Raw genomic sequence first — 12,414 nt, 5'->3', positions numbered from 1 at the left:
GTTAATTTATCAGAAAGGTGTTCAGCACAGATGAAGGCAATCACACATTAAGAGGAAAGTCCAGGAACAGAGCGTTATAGACACAGACACCCACTTTGAGTGACAGATGTAGCCAAATATATAGGAGATTGGTACTAATTTAATTATCTTCTAGATGTGTTTATTCTGTGATCTTTCGTTTGTTCTGTGAAAATTCCAGTGCAAAAACGCAACATCCGTCACAGACTACTGGCCGCAGGAAGTATGATGGGAGACATCTCAGCTGCGGATGGGATCACAGTCGCAAGCTTCAAACAGTTGCGTCACGCCTTCATTTTTTACGCCACTCCTCCGTTACCTCCCCAAATGGTCTCTGGCTGTCAATCATTCTGCAAATACATCCTCTCTGCGACTGTCCTGACAAGACTATTGTGACACATGCGCCCTGAGCCTGCTTAATGTTGGAGAATATCTGTATCTGTATAACTGTAAGCTCGGTGCTATTGCTTAAATGCAAGATGCTTAGCAGGTCTCACCAGTCTGTGTGTTGCTCTGCATCACGTGACCTCTTAGGTTCCGCTCCGTTTCTGTAGGAAAAGCAAACAAACCAAATTGATTGGACGACAGAGATGACTAATTGTAACACATTCACGTAAGATCAAACATCTAAAAGTTAATTTTGGCTAATCCCAAAATCACCTTTCTTGAAGTTAGCAGAGTAAGTATTGGTTTTAATTTGTGAACCTGTTCAACATAAAGCAGTGTTTTTCAACCACCGTGCCTTGGCGGGAAGCGGTCATCTATTAGAATGAACTTAGGTCTACAGTCATTAGGTCGACCCCACTAGGTCGACTGACAGGAAGGTCGACCTGACTTAAGGTCGACCTGGGCCAAGGTCGACATGACTTAAGGTCGAATTTGCATAAAGGTCGACATGAGGAAGTTCGACTGGTCATAAGGTCGACATGGGTTTTTCACTGTTTTTTGAGCCGACATGTGCCGATAGGCGGTATTTCATGCCCTACCATCCACTAGGGCATGGAGGAGGTTATTAAAGCTGTGGCGAGCAAAGCGAGCCACCGTGCCCGAAGCATTGCGAGCGATGCGAGGGTCCGATTCTCATTGCCAACTGTGTCCATGTCGACTGTGTCGACATTCGGGTAAAAAACAGGGAAAAACCCATGTCGACCTTATGATCAGTCGACCTTCCTCATGTCGACCTTTATGCAAATTCGACCTTAAGTCATGTCGACCTTGGCCCATGTCGACCTTAAGTCAGGTCGACCTTCCTGCTAGTCGACCTAGTGGGGTCGACCTAATGACTGTAGACCTAAGTGTGGTCTGACAGATGTACCGATTCCGCCTTGGCACACTCCTCTGCCTTGAGCTGTTCTCCAGTGTGCCACCAGATCTAGAGATGCCCGAACCAGTTTACAGCCACCACCAGTTCAACTGTTATTTACCGGTCCCTTCTTTTCATGTAAAGGGCCGATGTATTTTATTTTTGTTACCTGTGGGGACCAGTGTGATTGTTTTTTATATGGGGGTCAATAGGTTTATTTTTTTCCTGTAGAGGCCAATGTGTTTTGCCCTGTGGGGATCTCATGCCGTGCCTTGGCAATTTTAAAATCTTATTTAGTGTGCTGCCAGGTAAAAAGGGTGAAAATCACTGACATAAATTCAACAACAAATAAATTTATAACTATTAACATTAATAAACACCAGATTTGTAGACATAGTTACAAAGTAATAATCACATCTGTTAGTGTTGCATTTATAGTGAATCATTAAGGGCCAGATGCACTAAGGAGGTCATTCTAGTTGATTTGCCCTGTTGCGCAACAGGGACCGATGTTGTAGATCTCTTTCATGCGCATATATCAATAAGCGCATGTGCAGGTCTTCACTGCGGGCACCCTTGGAGACTTGCATAGTCTCCAAGGTGCTCGCAGGGGGGGGAGATAGTGGGGGTTGCAAATGCCCATGGTTTACTGCCTTCCGTGGACGGGCAGCTGACTTCCGTGGACGGGCAGCTGACATCACCACATTTCAGCTGCCCTCCCTGCTCACAGGGTGCCGCAAATCTGAGTCACCTTAGTGCATCTCTATCTGCCCATCAAGCTTCCAATCAGTGTATGTGAATTATGTGGGAAATAAAGTGCTCTGTCTGTCCCATTCCATTCTCGTATTAGATCCATACTATGGATCACATATACAATGTGATCTGGGAAGGATCTTACTGCACAGGATCATATTGCAATATGCAATTCTAATAGCAAGACGGATGTCTGGGCAGACACAGGGACAGGGGCTCCGGAAGGACGAGCAAAGTAGTACGCTAATTCGGGGGTCCACGTGCTCAGTAAACATAAACATGAACAAAAACATAAAAAACGGATGTCGACCTTTTCCGTGTCGACATTTGCTTGCTGTGGACCTAACGGTTGTCTGTGAGCTAAGCCATACCGGCTAATACAGTACATAACTGATGCAATACGTAGATCATGACTGATTAGTGGGCCTGGTGTAGGTAAATGAGGTAGAAGGTGTCTGGTATAACTGCTGGTATTGGTGATCCGAGATATGTCCTAGGACACAGCATTGGATCACCTACAACACCATCAGCTGGCTGGCTCACCCCTGAGGTTTACTCAGCTGTCTGCTGCAGGTTCCTACAAAGAGGCCAGGGAACAGCGCGTCCGAATGGAGCAACAATTGGCCGCTATCTAGTGGCAGGCGCGGGGAGAAAGAATTAAATTCCTCCCGCCAGTGTGGTCATTTCCTAACACCTGACCTTTTATGTTTGGAGGGGGAATATTTGGGCGACATAAGTACAGTATTACATAATGAGGAGACAATTGTGCCAGTGAGGGGAAAGAATGACAGATGGTAAGGGAAGGAATGACAGAAAGCAGGAGCGCAGAGAGAATGACGTGTAGCTGGGGTGTGAAGGCAGCACCTGTGTAACTGGATGACCCCTGGCTATATTTCCATATATCAGTCTCAGTCCACTTCCCTCTGCCGCGCGCTCATTTCCCTTCCCAGGGCCAGACCTTACAGCACACACTCTGCTTCCCCTCTCACTGTATAGGACAATGTAGTCAGTGAGGAGATATCACTGCACAGGGGCCAGTATATAACACACTGAGATGAGCACTGCTGGCCAGATTCGGAGGTGGCCAGTGGGAGGTAACCAGGCTTGCCTACCCTCCCGGAATGGCCGGGAGCCTCCCGGAAATCGGGTCCTTCTCCCGGCCCCCCGGAAAGGTGGGCAAGTCTCCCGCATTCTGGGATTTGCCCCGCTCCAGCCTTGCCCGCTGGGTAAAATTACATGAAATCGCGGGTACGCGGGGAGGGGGCGGGGCTTAAATGACGCGATCGCGTCATTTCGCGGCATTTAAACCACGCCCCCTCCCTCTCGGTCCGCGAATCACGGAGGTTTTCGTCATGGGGGGCGGGGCCAAGTGATGTCAGCCTTGCTCCCGCCCCCCTGATGTGTTGCCTCTCCGGGCTTCTCCCGGAAAGGTGAAGATAAAAGTAGGCAAGTATGGAGGTAACGGGTCGCGTGTCAAATACAGACATGTCTAGACCATGGCTGGACCTGCAACTGTCCTTGTACAAGGTGGAAAGGCTCTGAGGGCTTATTATTACGGACACTGAGCAAACATAAGGTTGCCCAAAGGTTCAGTTATGCGACCGATGGTGTGTTCTTACGCAAGTGTTACCAGCTTATACCAGCTGCATTAGCATATTCCAGAAGATCCGCTGCCTACGGGATAATAATAGTGACAGCATTTGTGTCTATCTTTAAATCAGGCCCCTGTGTGATACATTTGGACATGACCTATAGTGTATATACAGGTTGAGTATCCTTTGTCCCAGTGGTAGCCAACTCCAGTCCTCAAGAGCTATCAACAGTTCACATTTTCCAGACCGCCTAGCCTGGGCACAGGTGCACTCATTACCCAATGACACATTTTAAAAGATCCACATGTGAAGCTACTTAATTTGCGATTCTATGAGGAAACCTGGAAAACACGCTCTGTTGGTAGGTCTCGAGGACTGGAGTTGGCTACCCCTGCTTTATCCAAAATGCTCGGGACCAGAAGAATTTTGGATAACGGAATACTCCGTATTTCAGCATTTTTTTTATATTTCAATGATATATCTTGCATGTATGCTGTATAAGCACATCAAACACATGAAATACACACATATATATAGTTTATTTGTGCATAAAACAATGTTTCAAAACATGAAACAAAGTTTGTGTGCAATCTCAGGCTTTGAATTGGAATGCTAAGCAATGATGTCCTTGCACATATTTAGTGCCAGTTACATATCATGTCCTCAGTAGTGCCAGTTACAGTACAAATCTTGTCCTCAGTATTGCCAGTTACATATCTTGTCATCAGTAGTGCCTGTTACAGTACATATCATGTCCCCAGTAGTGCCAGTTACATTTCATGTCCTCAGTAGTGCCAGTTACATACTGTATCATGTCCTAAGTAGTGCCAGTTACATTTCATGTCCTCAGTAGTGCCAGTTACATACTGTATCATGTCCTAAGTAGTGCCAGTTACATATCTTGTCCTCAGTAGTGCCTGTTACAGTACATATCATGTCCCCAGTAGTGCCAGTTACATACTGTATCATGTCCTAAGTAGTGCCAGTTACATTTCATGTCCTCAGTAGTGCCAGTTACATACTGTATCATGTCCTAAGTAGTGCCAGTTACATATCATGTCCTCAATAGTGCCAGTTACATACTGTATCATGTCCTCAGTAGTGCCAGTTACATACTGTATCATGTCCTAAGTAGTGCCAGTTACATATCATGTCCTAAGTAGTGCCAGTTACATACTGTATCATGTCCTCAGTAGTGCCAGTTACATACTGTATCATGCCCTAAATAGTGCCAGTTACATATCATGTCCTCAGTAGTGCCAGTTACATATCATGTCCTCAGTAGTGCCAGTTACAGTAAATATCATGTCTTCCATAGTGCTGTTACAGATGTCCCCAGTAGTGCCAGTTACATACTGCATCATGTCCTCAATAGTGCCAGTTACATATCATGTCCTCAGTAGTGCCAATAACATATCATGTCCTCAGTAGTGGCAGTTACATACTGTATCATGTCCTCAGTAGTGCCAGTTACATATCATGTCCTCAGTAGTGCCAGTTACATACTGTATCATGTCCTCAGTAGTGCAAGTTACAGTACATATCATATCCTCAGTAGTGCCAGTTACATACTTTATCATGTCCTCAGTAGTGCCAGTAACATATCATGTCCTCAGTAGTGCCAGTTACATATCATGTCCTCAGTAGTGCCAGTTACATACTGTATCATGTCCTCAGTAGTGCCAGTTACAGTACATATCATGTCCTCAGTAGTGCCAGTAACATATCATGTCCTCAGTAGTGTCAGTTAAATACTTTATCATGTCCTCAGTAGTGCCAGTAACATATCATGTCCTCAGTAGTGCCAGTAACATATCATGTCCTCAGTAGTGCCAGTTACATACTTTATCATGTCCTCGGTAGTCCCAGTAACATATCATGTCCTCAGTAGTGCCAGTTACATACTGTATCATGTCCTCAGTAGTGCCAGTTACAGTACATATCATGTCCACAGTAGTGCCAGTTACTTACTGTACCATGTACTCAGTAGTGCCAGTTACATACTGTATCATGTCCTCAGTAGTGCCAGTTACAGTACATATCATGTCCTCAGTAGTGCCAGTTACATACTGCATCATGTCCTCAGTAGTGCCAGTTACATATCATGTCCTCAGTAGTGCCACTTACATACTGTATCATGTCCTCAGTAGTGCCATTAACGGATTCAGTACTGAATCCCGGCGGTCGGGATCCCGGCGTTCAGAATCCCGACGCCGGAATCCCGACAGCCGAAATGCCGACAAGGGGGGGGACGTGGATCACCCCCCCTTGCGGGCTCGCCACGCAGCGGGCCCGGTGCCTCGCTACGCTCGGCACACTAATTTATTCTCCCTCCAGGGGTGTCGTGGACACCCACGGAGGGAGAATGTGTCGGTATTTCGGCGGTCGGGATTCCGGCGTCGGGATTCTGAACGCCGGGATCCCGACCGCCAGGGTTATTAACTGCATCCCGCCATTAACATATCATGTCCTCAGTAGTGCCAGTTACATACTGTATCATGTCCTCAGTAGTGCCAGGTACATACTGTATCATGTCTCAGTAGTGCCAGTTACATATCATGTCCTCAGTAGTGCCAGTTACAGTACATATCATGTCCACAGTAGTGCCAGTTACATACTGTATCATGTCTTCAGTTGTGCTGTTACCTTTATACTGAGATACAGACCAGAGATATGTCCTATGGTATAAATGAGATATATACACTGGAGACTGTGTCCTATATACTGATATACAGACCAGAGACATGTCCTATAGTATAAATGATATATACACTGGGGACAGCGTCCTATATACTGATATACAGACCAGAAACATGTCCTATGGTACAGTATAAATGAGATATATACACTGTGGGCTGAGTCCTTTATACTGATATACAGACCAGAGACACGTCCTATGGTATAAATGAGATATATACACTTTGGACTGCTTCCTATATACTGATATACAGACCAGAGACACTACCTATGGTATAAATGAGATATATACACTGCGGACTGTGTCCTATATACTAAGATACAGACCAGAGACACGTCCTATTGTATAAATGAGATATACACTGGGGGCTGCGTCCTATATACTGATATACAGACCAGAGACACGTCCTATTGTATAAATGAGATATACAGACCAGAGACACGTCCTATACTGATATACAGACCAGAGACACGTCCTATATACTGAGATACAGACCTGAGAAACTCCTGCTGGATAAATAGGTGCAAACCAGGACAATTGCTATATGATAAATAGGCATCTTGCACGCGTGGTGTGTGTGCACATGTACAGGCCTATAGGCTCCCTGCTACACATCCATGTGTACACACGGGTCAGTGGCTCCCTTATCTTGTACAGCACCCTGTGCCTCACCCATCACATAACATGGAGTGGAGCCTATCAGCCCGGCCATCTGTGGTATAGCGTGGTGGGATGTTGATAAAGAGATATTCTGCAGGGCACGGACTGTAGAAGGGTTAATGGAGTAACGCTGTAATAAGTAACGTGCTGAAGTTTTGTTGGGAAATATATCAAGTATTATGCAAAGTTGCGGTAAAAGAAGAGTTAACAATATGTGCAGGAAATCCGTTATTAATAATTAATATGGAATGAGGTCACAGGTTCTGTGAATCAGAATAAATACAGTGCAAAATACATGTACACAATATTGTATGGTATAATGCAGGTAGCTACATCAGTAACTGTATATCATTATTGCAGACACAGAAATAGCATTGTCATTGCTAGGGATACTGTTCCTCCCACCACAGTGCATACAGTACATTGCTATATACATCCTTTCTCAGTCACATTATGCTCTGCGTGTTCAGCATGGACTGTACATACATGTAACCACCCCTCAGACACACGCACACACAACACACACATATCTCCATCATGTCATTGTCCCCTTTCTTATCCTTGCACATATATATGACATTCTATCCCATCAGTCCTGTAAGCCCCCCATCACCCGAGTCCTGTCACTGTCCTGTCACTGCTATCCATGTTGGTACCCTCATTCCTCCTACACCAGACACAACCCCCCCACCCACCTCCCTCTCTCCACTATGAGCAAGCACCTCAGTCAGGTTGTGTGGTGTCTCTCCTGCAGGTGCAGTCTATTTGTAGGGTTTCGTCTCTGTTTGCAGAATTCCAGGCGGTCTCAAAGTGCCCCTCCCTGCACTCAGAGGCAACACTGCAAGAAGTGTCCTGGCCAGGGAGGGCATGCATAAGGAGCATGGGGTGTCTCTTCTGATTAGATGGAGACAAAGGCAGACAATCAGCGAGACATGGACAGAGGTGTGGGTAGAGAGTGCAACAGATGGAAAAGTGAGGGAGGAAGAGAAAGAGAAAGCAGCAGAGGTCAGCATGGGAAAGAATGAGATGGAGAGAAGGGAGATAGCAGGAGGGAGGAGTAGACTCGAGCAGAGGAAACAACCTTGGCAGTCCCCAGGAGGAGAATGACGAAAGATATATTCTTATGGGACAAACTGCGTCTCCCTGGGGCAGACATTAATATTTAACACATAGAAGATTTCACACCTCAATAGTTACTAAGCTGCAAACAAGAATCCATCCCTATCTATCAGCTACAAGCATCTATAATAAGGGGCCTATTTATTATTGGTGGCAATGTGGACCTCACAATGGTGAATCCTTATGGTGGGGATTAGTAATGTGTTTTTATTCGGGGCTATTTATTAATGGGGTCATGCCGGGACAGCAGCAACAGTGTGCAGTGCTAGGTTCTCCCCTGAGCACATGCACCTCCTTAAGTCCCACATGTGGACTAGGAGAGTTGGGGGGGGGGGGGCAGAATTGGCTGTAAGGGACATGCTCCTAATACAGTAGTTCTGCTTTGGTTAACTCAGTGTCAGACTGGGTATGAAGGGCCCACCGGTATAATGCAGTGGTAGGGGCCCATGCTTAGAGGTTTGGCTAACCATTAGAGAGTGCATGGTCTGGGAAATGGGTTAAATAGTAGTAAATACTGTAATGCATGCAGGATAATGTACCAGATTAATACCAACAGAGCACTGTAGAGAATACACCATACTCCTGTGTGGTATAATCAGGGCCGTCTTAACAGCAGTGTGGGCCCCTGGGCAAAGCAATGCATTGGGGCCCTTACCCATTCTCCCCTCCTAGGGGTGGGCGGTGCGATCCCTAGAGGAGTGGCCACTCCTCCCGCTATTAGGCCACGCCACAAAAAAATTACCGGGGCCCAGCATACGTCTCGGCTGCCCTACAGGTAGGTAGGTACACATTTTACACCATCATCCTAATGTCAGTGTAAAATATGAATAAGGGGCACTACTGGGTAGCATAATGGAACTAAGAGGCATTACTGTGTAGAATAATGTGACTAAGGGTCATTACTGTATGGCATAATGTGAATAAGGGACATTACTGTGGAATAATGAGACTAAGGTGCATTACTGTGTGACATAATGTTTATTAGAGGCACTACTGTGTAGCATAATGTGACTTAGCAGCATTACTGTGTGGCATAATGTGACTAAGGGGGCACTACTGTGAGGCATAATGTGTATAAGGATCACTACTGTATAGCGCACTGTAAATAACATGTATTACTGTGTGGCATAAGATGAATAAGGGCATTAATGTGTGTCATAATGTGACAAAGGGGCATTAACATAAGTGTGCGCAGCAGCCGACACGGTTTTGCCACTCTTGGACATTCCCACCAAGAAGAGAAAGCAACTTCTCTCTGGACCATAACTGTATGGAAAATCCTGAAAAGAGGGAGATATGAGATAGTATAAAACTTGTACAGATGGGGATATGTGAGAGTATTCAACTTGTGCAGTGTGTGTGTGTCTGAGTGCTAAATGGGCCTGCATATGTCTGTCATACTTTTTTACATCAGCTGTACTTTGGTGGGGCAGACTCATGCTTACCTTCTTTTAAAAACTAACACACAACAAAATCAGGCGCAATTAAATAATTACTAGTCTATCCACAACCACTTAATACACTGACTGTAGTCTAAATGAATTAGCAGCTATGGAATATCTTGGAACATTCAACAGTTTACTAGAGAATTAAAATCATATGACTAACAGGGAGCGCTTCTATTCATTGTTTTTTTTATTCTAAACCACATTCAAATGAAAAGTTAATAAGTAACAGTTATATATAAAAAAATATATATGTATAAAAAGTCAGTGCACTGACTATTTTTTAAACATATATATATATATATATTTATAACTGTTATATACACATTGTTACATATATGATTTTATTATTTATGTGTATATTAATGTTTGATACTTACTAACTTTTCATTTGAATGTGTATAAAAACCAATTAACAGAAGCGCTCCTTTTTAGTCATGTCATTTTCATTTTCTTTTGAAAACTTCTCTAGAGGAGAAGGCCAGAGAGAAGAATGTTGGGGACTTTGTGATGACGAGCCAGGTTGTCACATCATCAAGGTCTGTTATGAAGGTGTGATACAAATTTGTGTCTTATCCCTGCCCCCTTTACTCAGAAGCAGATGGAGCACCCACACTTCGGGGGTTGTGGGAGACCACCCAACTTCTGGAAGAGTAGTTAAGTATGGACTTGATACTTGCTAATTATGCAGCCTTCATGGGCAGGTGACAAGCAATCTAAAATTAGACATTTGAACCCTCTTGCATATATCTGTAAACAAGGAATAGTGTGGAAATGATGTGTGTATGATATCCTGCTCATGTGCTATTAGCAATAAGCAGCATGGCCGATGATGTTGTCATTTATACAGGTAGGACAAAAATACAGTACAACTGGCCGCTCAGTATGGTGAGAGTGCGGAGTGGGAAATAATGACTGCTGTATGTAAGGGAGATACAGTACACGGGATGAGGTAACTAGTCAGGATGACAGATGGGATGAGAGATGAAGAGATAGAGGAGCAGAAAATACTAACTATATATATATATATATATATATATATATATATATATATATATATACACACACACACACACCAGAGTGAGGATATCAGACTCTGCACAATGCAGTTACAGTATGTGGTGTTTTTTCCTATGTCCTATGAGCTTGGAATGAGGAGCAGTGAATTCCAGCACAGGGCGAGGATCATTTTGCTATACCCGACAAACAGAGCGTCAGCTCAGTAGGTCAGACCTTCCATCCAGCTGAGATTGAGTGAGTTGTGTGTATAGGTGTACATAAATATTCTGAATATGGCAAGAACTTTGTTTATTATAAAAATGTACTTATATAGCACCAGTATATTCTGCTTTACAGTTCGGATATTCACACAATAATTTGACAAAACCATGTTACACTGCAGGTGGGACAGACAGAAAATGTGCTGAGAGAGATTTCTTTGGGAAGGGATATGAGCTATGCCATCGTTTTGGTATAACTATATGGTTCCCCTCCAATTGTCCAGCATAAATGATAAAATATGTTTTTCTATCTGTACTAGTTGCTGGGACACAGGGCATAGCCCCACCCCCTGGTTCTGATTGGCCCACTGGCCAGTCCATGAAAGAACAGGAATGACCATTGGTTGGTTAACCACTGATGGTCATCCATAACATAGTAACCATAAAAGGTCACTTGTAATTTTACCATCGATGGTAACCACATCAATTCCTATGTCCTAGCCTTATTCTTCATTCCAAGTCAAAAAGAAAGTTGGCCAGTATTTGTGCACTACATAGAAAAGCAGCCTATATTTACCCTGCATGCAAAACCATAAATGCATTTGAACCCTCTTGCATTGCATCATGTTTGTTCCTGAAGCCAATTGCTCCTGTTTTGCTTCGCTGTTATTTGCTCCTAACTCTGTAGTAGGCACACAGAGCGCCATTCTGAGGTGGGAGTAAAGCAAGATTTCACAAGTAAGTTTGCACTGTGACAAAACCATGTGTCACTGGAGATGGGCAGATGTAATTGTGTCCTGTTGGGCCACACATCCAGTGTGAAATATTAGGGGCATAACTGTAGTATCACACATTACATTATCATCACGGATGGTGTAATGGTTAGCTTTACTGCATCACAGTGCTGAGGTCATGGGTTCAATTCCCAACATTGCCCTAACTGTGCACAGTTTGTATATTCTCCCTTTGCTTCTGTGGGTTTCCTCCGGGAAGCACTGAGATGGTGTATGCATACATGTACATGCACCCGAGATCCTCCATAGGATCGCATGTTGCATACGCTCCCACAATCGGGCTGCAGCTTGTTGCAATGGCAATGTGAAAGGGCGCAAAATGTATGGTTTGCAGGAGGGGGCCGGACACCCTAGCACCGGCCCTGCCCCTGTGACAGTGCCCCTGTACGGTGTGGTGCAAGATGGCGTACCTTAATCTGGAGCTGGTGACGGCGGCGGCTTCTGGATTCTTCGCGGCTTCTGCTGGGGAACCTGTGGCAGGGAACGGCACAACCCAAGGGACCCACAAAAGACAACTCTACCACGATTAGCAGCGACAGTAATTTATTTACTAACACACGGATTGACCGCTGCAATATCTCAATGACAAATGACAAGAAGAAATACTCAATGAACAAACACCTACAGTAAAGCATACAATCAAACAATAATCATTCTATCTAGCAATCAATTTAAATGGCTCAGAAACCTCAATATAATCTATTGGCAAATGAATCAACATACACAGTCACGTGTCAACATAATGGTCCCACGTCGACATATATCCTCACTTTGAATTAGGACCTAACTTAGTGTGCACACTGACTACGAGC

The 12,414-nt window shown here is 44.5% G+C and overlaps 1 protein-coding gene across 3 annotated transcripts in view; it reads right to left on the bottom strand.

The window, feature by feature from the left end:
- DMTN (dematin actin binding protein) overlaps positions 1-12,414 on the bottom strand; it is a 60,235-nt gene that overhangs the window by 31,535 nt on the left and 16,286 nt on the right. For 2 of the 3 annotated variants that reach the window (XR_014473589.1, XM_083184812.1), the window contains exon 2: positions 516-566. The gene's annotated coding sequence lies outside the window, so the exon portion shown is untranslated. Of the gene's footprint in view, positions 1-515; positions 567-7,746; positions 8,048-12,414 lie in introns of those variants that run through there. The other variant, XR_014473588.1, reaches the window with a different exon arrangement.

This window comes from Crinia signifera, chromosome 4, assembly GCF_055691185.1.
Source record: "Crinia signifera chromosome 4, ASM5569118v1, whole genome shotgun sequence".
Classification (NCBI taxonomy): Eukaryota; Metazoa; Chordata; class Amphibia; order Anura; family Myobatrachidae; genus Crinia; species Crinia signifera.
This window is presented reverse-complemented; position numbering and strand designations above follow the sequence as displayed.